Source organism: Ipomoea nil, unplaced genomic scaffold (assembly GCF_001879475.1).
Source record: "Ipomoea nil cultivar Tokyo-kokei standard unplaced genomic scaffold, Asagao_1.1 scaffold3056, whole genome shotgun sequence".
NCBI classification, from domain to species: Eukaryota; Viridiplantae; Streptophyta; class Magnoliopsida; order Solanales; family Convolvulaceae; genus Ipomoea; species Ipomoea nil.
In genome coordinates, this window is record NW_017619484.1 from 2,840,302 (window position 1) to 2,852,131 (window position 11,830).

Consider the following 11,830-nt stretch of genomic DNA (forward strand, 5'->3'; position numbering starts at 1 on the left):
TTATTGGCTATTTTATTTAGTAGTGGTATTATTAGTTTTTAATTAAGATGTTAATTAGAGTTGTTAGAATTAATTTTCCTTTGGACCATGTGATGCTTAAATGAGGGGACAGTATGCATTGGTGAATGAAGAGAAAGTCAGCAGCAGCGCATGAAGCTTTCAAAGAAAAACAAAAGGATGTGGCTATGGTTTATTCGAACAAGAAAAAGGCTAATATTAAGGATCAAAGAGGAGGCTTAATATTCACTATAAAAAGAAGCTACACCAAAGAGGAAAGTTGCCAATTTTGAGTCTACAATTCTGAGTGCACACTTTCCTTACAAAGCTTCCTGATTTATTCTGCTATATTATTTAATTGTTAAGAAGATTTAATCTGTAATACATGACCTGTACGTGGTACTGCTGAAGCATCTTGTGAAGATTGTTCAGGCTTACGTGTGTCAGTCCTGGATAGGTGTTAGAAAGAGTGGCAGTGGTAAAGGCTGGAGGCCATCTGTATTTACCTCTTGTAATACTCCTTTTGGTGAACATCTATAGTGGATTGGGCAGACGTGGGGTGCCCCGCAGACATAGGAGAAGGAGCTCCGAACTGCGTAACAATTCTTTTGTGTTTTTACTTTATTTTATGCTTTCTGTCTTCATTATTTATATTTGTTTAAACAAGTTTAATTAATGAACGTAACTGGTGCATAACTTAAAAACAAGTAAAAATACATTACTTTTTGATTTCAAGTCTCACGGTGCAATTTCACTCTCAATGGATTGGCAAACCGTTTCATGTAACAAAAAGACACTCATTGAAAACGTTGGCATAGATTGAGCCACACTTTTCAACAAAACCTCCTTACCAGCCTGAGATAATAACTTTTTATTCCACGATTCAATCATTTACTTGATTTTTTCCTCCACATAAGAAAAAACAGCTCTCTTATTTTTGCCCACAAAAGATGGGAGGCCCAGATACTTCTCAAAATTGTCCGCCTGCACAACCTCAAGGCAGTCAGCCACCTGCATTCTGTCCACGTGCTAGGTATTTCGGCTAAAACATATATTGGACTTGTTATAATTCACCACCTACCCAGATAGCTTCTCATACCTTACCAAACACTAGTGACAATATTTTAATTGTTTTAATTTCCTGTAAAAAATCATTCAACTAATCAATCACTCACGTGATGAAAACAAACAGCGTGAATATGAAAACAAACAGCGTGAATATGCTATTCCTTATTTATTAATTTATTTATTAATTAAAAATGAAATATGATATTTCCCCGCGAATATGACATTCCTTATTTATTAATTAAAAAAAAGATGGGGTTTTCCACTCCATTCTTTCAATATTTTTCATTTTATTCATTAGATATTCATTAATTAACTAATTGCACTAATGCATTACTAATTGAAATGAGAATTTAGCTACCAATTAAATGATACCATATCATAAGAGACAGATTAAAAGAAAAAAAAATTGTATTACTCTTTAAAAAAAATAATAGAAATAACCACTTTTAATTTAGAGCGGTCTAAATTTCATTCTCTCAACGAACTTGTCTTAATTCAAGAACCATTATATATTACTAGAGCCCTAAGAATGCTGCACCACTTCAATTCACTACTCTTCACTCTATCCACATCTGAAAATCTATCTAAATTTTAATTTGTATAAAAGCTGTCAATCATCAAAAATAAATGTGTTAATGTAATAAGTTGTAATACCAGCTTGTATATTGTGCCCTTTTTTTTCTTTCTTTTCCCATTTAAATTGTTAGCGGCCTAGTGCTATGGAATGACATGGTTAAATATAATTACATGCACATTATGTTTATTTTCTAGTAACTTTGTAAATTATTGGTAATTTTATATATTTTCTTTATTCAGGATGTATTAATTACTTCTAATGTGATTCTCTTAATAATTTTATTACCTTTTTTTTTTTCCTTCAATATTATTGGGTGGAGGCTAGTAAAGGTCAAGTCTAGCACCCGGTGGCTGAAGACCGGGATTGTTGGACGGAAGTTGATAAAGAGTTTAAAATGCCAAGTCCAGCACCCAGCGTCCCGAAAATGTGATGGCATTCTATCTATAAGGAAATAAAGTTGTGTCTTCGCTACTAGCTATAACTTTTGGCGTAGCGGTAACTCGATAAGCGTTTGATCTTAACAAGTTAAGTGATCAGAGCTAGGTCACGAGTTTGAATTCTAACAATAACATTTAAGACTGGTTGGTGGTGAGATGTGAAAATTGTTAGACGGATGCCAATAAAGGCCAAGTCAATAACATTTAAGAGTGGTTGGTGGTGAGATGTGAAAATTGTTAGACGGAGGCCAATAAAGGCCAAGTCTAATACCCAATAACTGGAGGATTTTTAAAAGACCAAGTTCAACACTCACAAATCTTTGATGCTAATAAACATTTATTCAACCATACAATATTTGTCAATTAATTAAATATGATTACATTTATTCAACCATACAATATTTGTCAATTAATTAAATATGATTGGTGCAACTTGTGCAGGGGAGTGCCTATTGGTGTCATAATGAAATGCACCGAGTAGATTCAAATATCGAGACATTAGAGGTTAATTTTTTTATTGAAATAATAAATAAGACCATGTTACACACTCAAACATTTATTACTAACAAATAGTCACTCCCTAATGTGACAATTGTATATTATTGATACAACATTTTGTCATGATAGAAAGTAAATATTTGTGAGTAATAATTGTAGTGCTTTTTAACAAACTATTATTTGTCCCGTGCGATACACGAAAAATATGTTATAAAAATATACCCTATATGAGGTTTATTCATATATAAAATTTTTGTTATTTAATAATTATTATGTGTGAATTCCTATGATAAAATTATGAACATAAATATATTTACAATTAAAATAATATTTAAGGTGGGTGATTACTACAAATCTTAAACTATATTAAAAATTTAGTACATAGTATTTAATATTACAAAATTTTAAGAACTTAGTAAATTACAATAGTAATTGAATTACAATTTTAGAGTCACCACGGATTAAAATTTTAAGACCTTTGAGATTTCTAACTCTAGAAGTAGCAACATACAATTGACATTTAAAGACCAAACAATTATTTATAAATATAAATGACTATTAATCATCATCACCATTTAAAAAAATAATTGTAACAATAATTGCTCACCAAACCATATGTCTATATTATAGTTAAGATTTCAATTGTTTTTTTAGAATTAAAAATGATTTTCAAGTTTTAACATTTACTTTCCTTATATGGTTTCTCCTTCACTTTTGTGTTCATTTCCCTTTGATATTTTATAAATAGTTTTCAGGAGTAGTTTTCCCTTTGATATCTGATTTGGCATCATTTTTAATGCTATATTATTATTTTTGTTGCAAAATTCACTATTTCCATGTAATTATATGGGTAATGTATCAGATCTTGTTGTATTGCACTAAATATTTTCTTCACTTGTTTCTTGTTATATATCATATGTTTTTCACTCATATAAAAAATGTTTGCTAAACTTGCTAAATCTTAACTATAATACCAATATATGTAATTAATACCAATATTTAATTATTAATATCAACATTTAATTTTCACAATACCATACGACTTTATTATAATTAAGATATTACTCCGTAGTAATTAACTGTAATTGTAAAATTGACAAAAAAAAAAATGAAAAAATACATATAATGCTAGGTTTGTTGGAAACTTGACGTAAGTAATTACTTACCGTGTTAACTTTCATATTGTAAACTTCATGTGATATAAGTCAGGAGAATATTTTATTATTGATAAGATAGCCAAATCTTTTAGGAAAACGAGATGTGATCATGCTATGCGTTGTTTGAGGAATATATATATATATATATATATATATATATATATATAGAAAGGGGTTCATGTGGGGTTGATGGTGTCAGGTGCGGTTGTGCGGTGAAATGAGAACCATTGATTTTGCTTAAATCAACGTTTAGATTATCAAAATTAAATTAAAAACGCGGTGACATTTTGGTAACTTTTGCATCTAGGTAAATTTAAGGTGTTTGGGTTTGGACTTAATGTGCTTGAGTTTTTGTGGTTAAAATGCGTGTGTTTGTGCTTAAGGTGTGTGTGGTTTGTGCTTAAGGTGTGTGAGGGTTGTGCATAAGGTGCGTGATGTTAGTGATTAATGTCAGTAGTTGTTGAAACTTAAGGTGTGTGAGGTTTGTGTTTAAGGTGCGTGGGGTTTATGCTTAAGGTGCGTGGGGTTAGTGATTAATGTAAGTAGTTGTTGAAACTTAAAGTGTGTGAGTTTTATGCATAATGTGCGCGAGTTTTGCGCTTAAGATGCGTCTGTTGTGTGCTTAAGGTGCGTGAGTTCTGTACTTAATGTGCATGAGTTTGTACTTAATTTGAGTCATTTTAAAATCTTAGGTGCATGAGTTTTGTACTTAATGTGCTTAAAATGTGTGATTTATGTACTTAAGGTGAGTAATTTGTGTTCTTAAGGTGATTTGTTTGTGTGCTTATGGTGCATGGTGATTTGTGTACTTAAGGTGCGCCTTGTTAATGCTTAAGGTGTGTCCAACCGCACGAGAAGCATCACCCGCACCTGAACCCTGCCATATATATATATATATATATATATATATATATATATATATATATATATATGTATGTATGTATGTATGTATGTATGTATGTATATATATATATATATATATATATATATATATATATATATATATATATATATATAACATGCTTAGCATATAATATAACATAAGCATAAATGCGCAACTCAACTATCAGCTTAGGCTTTTAGTTGAGATGGAGTACATGCTTCAATTTGGTATCAGAGCCATGTCAAAGGTCATGCGGTCCACGTCAATCTACTTCAAGGTCTCCATCGTCATTCGGGCATGCTTTGAAGTAGATTGCAGGGCTTCACTAGGTGAAGTGCATTTTTTGGTGTGTGGTGCATTTGTGCATTGGTATATTTATGCATATCTAATAGTGCAATCCGCACCACCCGCATGGGAAGCCTTGACCGCATTTGATCTTGAAAAAACTATGGACAAATCCACACCCTACATCTTGAGAAACCAAAGGTTACTATCTTACATACTATAAAGAGTAAATACCTAAAATGGTCTCTCGACTATAGCTAAATTCACAAATTGGTCATCGACTTTCAATTTCAACCAATTAAGTCCTTAACTTTGCAATTCTGACACGATTTGGTCCTCCATCTATTTGACCATTTTTTTACCATGATCGACGATCTCCAGAAGAACCTTCAGCTCTTGTCGGAGCACGTAGAGGCCTCCAGGATGACGTTGCACCGGTTCGGAAACACGTAGTCTTCTTCGCTCTGGTACGAACTCAACTACATTGAATCCAAAGGGAGGATGAAAAAAGGCGACCGGATGGTAGATTGCTTTCGGTAGTGGATTCAAATGTAACAGTGCGGTCTGGAAATGCAACCGGGACCTTAAAACCCCAACGATGGACCATGAAATTACATATATATCCTCAAAAATCACAGTCAACAAACGGTCAAATAGACAGAGGACCAAATTGTGTTAAAATTGCAAAGTTAGGGACTTAATTGGTTGAAATTGAAAGTCGAGGACCAATTTGTGAATTTAGCTATAGTCGAGGGACCATTTTGGGTATTTACTCTAACTATAGTTTCATTCGACATTATACAGTCAAATATGTTAAACTGTTATTCAGTTTCATTTTATATATACTATAGTTTCATTACAACGCAACTACAATATTATTTCAATAACTACAGTTTTATTGGACGTACAATATATATACACTCAAATATGTGAAACTGTTATTTAGTTTCATTTTATATTCACTGCAGTTTTATTTCAACACAACTACAGTTTCATTTTAATTCAATTACAGTTTAATTTGATAATATAAAAATAATATGTGAGATAATTTCATTTTAGATACACTGTAGTTTCATTTTGTAATTAACACAAAAAAAAAAAAAAAAAAAAAAAAAAAAAAAAAAAAAACTCCATTAAAATGTAACTGCAGTCGTTTCTTTAAGTACTTAAAGAAACGGCACTATTTTTGGACCATGGTCCACAATATAACAACTGGTTAGTCAAGTTTCTACGACCGCTCAAGATGATACAATTGGCACTCCAAGACAAAATAATGATCCTATGGATGAAAAGCATGCTATAATATGTGTCACAGAGAATGGCCTCAAAAATAGGGAAGAAAGTCAACACTGTATGAGGTACCATGATAATCAAGATGGTTATATCTTTGTTACGAAAACATCCTCAAGATATTCATCAGTTGATTTAGATGACAGAATAGAGAAATCAATATCACTCTATCATCAGAACAACATAATGAAGTCACATTGCCAAGTATTTATTTTATTATTGTGATTTTAAACATACGTTATTTGTTGAACTTGCATTAGAGGGTGTCAAACTATTAGTTATTTGGTATATGTCATGAATATTGAGATGTATCTCGCGCCTTATAGATGAAGCTATAAGCTGATTTTCAAATGCAGCTTTGCCCGGAAAGCTAATCCTTAACACTAATTATATGATAATAATTGCACTAGGACAATTTATATGATCCTAGTTCAAAAGTCTATTTACTGTGTTAGTTCTCGGTTATATGCTAATTATTTGTCACGAGTCTGGATCATTGAAAATCTCAAATCTTTGTATTTAAACAAAATGATAGTGCCTTATTTTTAATATAGTTTGTGCCTAGAAGGTAACTAAGAGCACTAAGCTTTCTCCAAAGGGGTTTTCCTTAATCTAAGGTTCTTAATGAGGCAACTAATATAAAACAATAATACACATATATCATGTACTCTTTTTCCCTCAATTAGATTTTTCTCACTGAGTTTTTCTATTGAGGTTTTTAACGAGGCATGAATATGATATAATAATATCAAAAGGGGAAAGTTGCAAATAAATACTTAAATAAATAAAACCCCTAAAATCCTGAAGATTATACCAAATCCTTTCCAGCAGGAATTTCACCAGCTTCAGATGTCAAATTAGGCGAGAGGCTATCATCATACTTAGCTATGACTTCCGGCATAGCATCCTCTACTACATACCTTGGTCTTCAAATAAGAGAGTCCAACTGTTTTCTTGTTTGACAATCTAAATCACTTTCAGATTCAGACTCAATGGTGTTAAGTGCATCCACAAAATTGTCAATTTCACTGTTAATGTCATCAAATGGGACATCATCATACTTTGACATTTGCATTTTTTTTTTTTTCCAAAACAGCCAAACTATTTGCCCTACAGTGCCACGAGTAACAGTTGCAGTTATTTGAGCATCTGTAGTCTGTACCAACATTTGCAGAATGTATTTCTAAATTTTCATTGCCATTACACTTGTGATGGATAATTTCCAATGTGTTCACTTGTACTGCAAGATGGATAGGGACAAGTTTGGTTTGGCGATTAATCAATCAATCACATAACAACCTCAAAATCAATACAGGTCGATACGTCAGCCTGATTGTGGCGATGTGCTTACTTTTTGGACTCCAAGCAACACGTGGACCATAGTCTCTCTTTTTCTCGGGTGACGACCTTTGGCATGGCTCTGATACCAAATTGAAGTATTGATACAGGACAACGCAAGCCAAAAGGAAGATAACGAAAAGAGCTTTGAATTGAAACACACTTAAGAAGGCTAATATATCTCTCTATGCCGTTACTGCTAACAGAAAGAGGATATATATACAAAACATAAGTACCTAGCTACATAAATGACAGAAGTAAATATAACAAGGCTCAAGACAGATACATTAATATAAAAGAAAGTTCCAATGCATTGTTGTTCATCTTTCCCATGCATGCTTGTTCATCTCCCCGAGGAATTTATATTTGCTGTCCTTCATCATTTTCCCCCACCGAAAGAGAACTCGACCTCGAGTTAACAACACTCGGGTACAACAGAGTATCATTAGCATGAAACTTGAAAATATCTGCCACATTGAAAGTCCTAGAAATTTTCCATTCATTCGGCAAGTCAACGATATATGCGTTGTCATTGATTTTCTGTGTAATCTTGTACGGGCCATACTTCTTAGGACTCAATTTATGAAAAGTGCCAGCAGGGAATCGTTCTTTGCGAAGATAAACCATAACATTGTCTCCAATATTAAAGACTTGCTTCTTGCGTTTCCTATCTGCAGCTGCTTTATACTTAGCATTGGAAGATTCCAATTTGGCCTTGACTTCTTCCTGGATGGTTGTAATCTGTTCAGCCAAAGCTTCAGCATTGTTGTGACCTTGTTTTGGCCTAGGAAGTTGAAGGAGATCCACAGCATGATTAGGCACCTTTGTGTAAACGACTGAAAAGGGAGTACGTCCAATTGAAGTATGGAGAGAACTATTGTATGCAAACTCTGCTTGTGCCAAAGCAAAATCCCATTGTTTGACATTTCCACTACACACACAGCGTATCAAATTACCCAAGGAACGATTGGTGACTTCGGTCTGGCCGTCTGTTTGTGGATGGGCTGAACTACTGAACTTTAAGCTTGCATCAAACCTCTTCCACAGGGACATCCAAAAATGAGAGAGAAACTTTGAGTCTCTGTCTGATGTTATGGAACGTGGAACGCCATGTAGTCGAACTATTTCTTGAAAAAAAATTCGTGCTATGTGCACTGCATCAGACGTCTTTTTACATGGTAGAAAGTGGGCCATTTTTGAGAAACGATCGACCACAACAAACACTGAATCAGCACCCCTTTGGGTCCTTGGCAGCCCAAGAACAAAATCCATAGACAAGTCTTCCCATATATTCTCTGGAACTGGCAATGGCATGTATAACCCAGTATTTTGCAAATGACCTTTAGAAGCTTGGCAAACAGGACATCGTTTAACAAATAAACCCACGTCTCTTTTTATTTGTGGCCAAAAGAAACGTTCTTCAACACTAGCTATGGTTTTATCACGTCCAACATGCCCCCCCAATCCTCCAGCATGTAGGTCTCGTATAAGTTTCTCACGCAAAGATATCCGCGGAATGCACAAGCGCCCACCCTTGAAAAGGTAGCCATCAATAATATGAAAATCCTGGGATGGTTCATGGAGTTGTACTTGTTTCCAAATATCACTGAAATCTCCATCTATCTCATAAAGTGATTTCAATTCTTCAAACCCAATAAGTTCTCCCTCCCTTTTTCTGCTAAGGGCATCTGCAACTTTATTAGAAGTACCAGACTTGTGTTTAATAATAAAAGTGAATTGTTCAAGGAAAGAAGCCCATCGTGCATGCATCTTGTTCAGGTGTTTTTGGCTTTTAAGGTACTTCAATGCTTCATGATCAGAATATATAATAAACTCACCATGTAGCAAATAGTGTGCCCATGTCTTCAAAGCTCGAACAACAGCATAAAGTTCCTGCTCATAGGTTGACCACTTCTCCCTTGCTGGACTTAATTTTTCACTAAAAAAAGCAACAGGTTTCTTACTTTGGGATAACACTCCTCCAACACCAATACCACTTGCATCACACTCGACCTCAAATGGCTTAGAAAAATCCGGTAGAGCAAGGACAGGTGCACTGGTAAGCTTTTCCTTTAGCTCATTGAAGCTTGCATAAGTTGTAGCATCCCACTGAAATCCTCCCTTACGCATGCAATTAGTGAGCGGAGCAGCAATGGTACTAAAGTTTCTAATGAATCTCCTATAAAATGTAGCCAACCCATGAAAACTTCTGACATCACCTACTGTTTTGGGAGTTGGCCAGTCTCGTATGGCTTTCACCTTTTCTTCATCAACATGGATTCCTTCTGCACTTACAGCGAATCCGAGAAAGACCAGCTTGTTAGTCATGAAGAAACATTTTTTAAGATTAGCATACAGTTTATTCTCCCGTAGGGCCTGCAACACCAACTTCAGATGGATTAAATGTTCTTCACGGTTATGGCTGTAGATAAGAATATCGTCAAAATACACGACAACAAATTTACCAATGAAATCCTTCAGAACCTGGTTCATAAGTGGCATGAAAGTACTCGGAGCATTGGATAAACCAAACGGCATCACCAGCCATTCGTAAAGGCCATCTCGAGTTTTGAAAGCAGTTTTCCATTCGTCCCCTGGCTTGATACGTACTTGGTGATACCCACTTCGAAGATCAATCTTTGAAAAAACAGTCGCCCCATAAAGCTGGTCCAACATGTCTTCGAGTCTTGGAATTGGAAATCGGTATTTGATTGTAATCTTGTTGATAGCACGGCTGTCTACACACATTCGTAGACTGCCATCTTTTTTTGGTGTGAGCAAAGCAGGCACCGCACAAGGACTTTTGCTCTCCCGAATGAGTCCTTTGTGTAATAATTCATTGACGTGTTGATTCAAGGCTGCACTTTCTGTTGGGTTCATACGGTAGTGTGGCAGGTTTGGTAACATGGCACCGGGCATAAAATCAATCTGATGTTGGATCTCCCTTAGAGGTGGTAGACCATTTGGAAGGTCACTTGGTGCAATATCTGCAAATTCTTCCAACAAAGAACGTACCTCGTCTGGTATGTAGGTTGGTGCAATGTTATGTTCTTTAGCTATTAGCACAAGGACAACATTGAGTTCTCCGGCTTCCTTGACAAAAGTTTTCCAGTGCTCTATTGTTGTGATGGCACAAGTCCTCTTCACTGCAGCATCATCCCATGCAGCCGGGGGGATGACTATTTTCTTCTTATTCCAAAGGAAGGAGTATATGTTCTGCCTTCCATGATGGGTCGCATCAACATCGAATTGCCATGGCCTTCCGAGCAAGATATGACAAGCATCCATATCTATAACCTCACATGTTATGGTGTCTTCGTAGCTTTTCCCAATAGAAATCGGAATGCGACAGATCTCTGTGACAACAACAGATGGCCCTTCCTTAATCCATCCCAACTTGTAAGGCTTTGGGTGAGGTTCTGTAGGTAGCTGGAGGTGTTGTACAAGAGACTTGGAGACTATGTTGTCACAACTTCCGTTGTCAACGATGAGTTTACACACCTTCCCTAACACACTGCAATATGCTCGGAAAATATTGTTGCGTTGTGTTGGCGTTCTTGTATTGGTAGTGTGTAGAATTCGTCGAACAACACAACTTAAATGATCACCTTCTTCCTCGGCAATTTCAGTTCCCTCATTAAATTCACAATCATTTTCATCACCTTCGGCTATCTGGTTCACCATGTTAACGGACTTTCGGGCTCGACATTCGTTTGAGCGATGTCCCGGTTCCCCACATTTGAAGCATTTCCCGGTCATTGGTCTAGCATAAGGATTTGGGTTTGAGTTTCTGTTTAATGATTCAACTGACTTCTGTCTTTGATTCCTTGAGGTTCCAGCATCACTTGTAGGCACAGGTTGAGGGAAGGGTGTATCAGTAGGTAAGTTGGGAGTGGTTTTGGGGTATGTGGAATAATTTAGATATCGTGGTGGTGCAATGGGTGTTGGTTTTCGCTGGGTTGAGGAGGAGATTAACATCTCAGCTTTTACTGCCATGTTGTAAGCTTCATCAACAGACCATACAGGAGCCAAAGTAATTTTCTCTTGTATAGTATACCTTAGGCCATTAATATATCGAGCTGTCTGTTGTTCAGGGGTTTCAGAAAGATTACAACGCGCACCAAGCCGAAAAAACTCTTCTGTGTATTCATTTACTGTCCGAGTCCCTTGCGAACATTGTTGATATTTTTGGAATAAATACTGCTGGTAGTCGGGCGGTAAAAATCGGCTCATCATTGCTTTCTTCATTTTCCTCCATGAAACTATGGGCATTTTTCCTTGTCGCCTCCTATTTGATTGT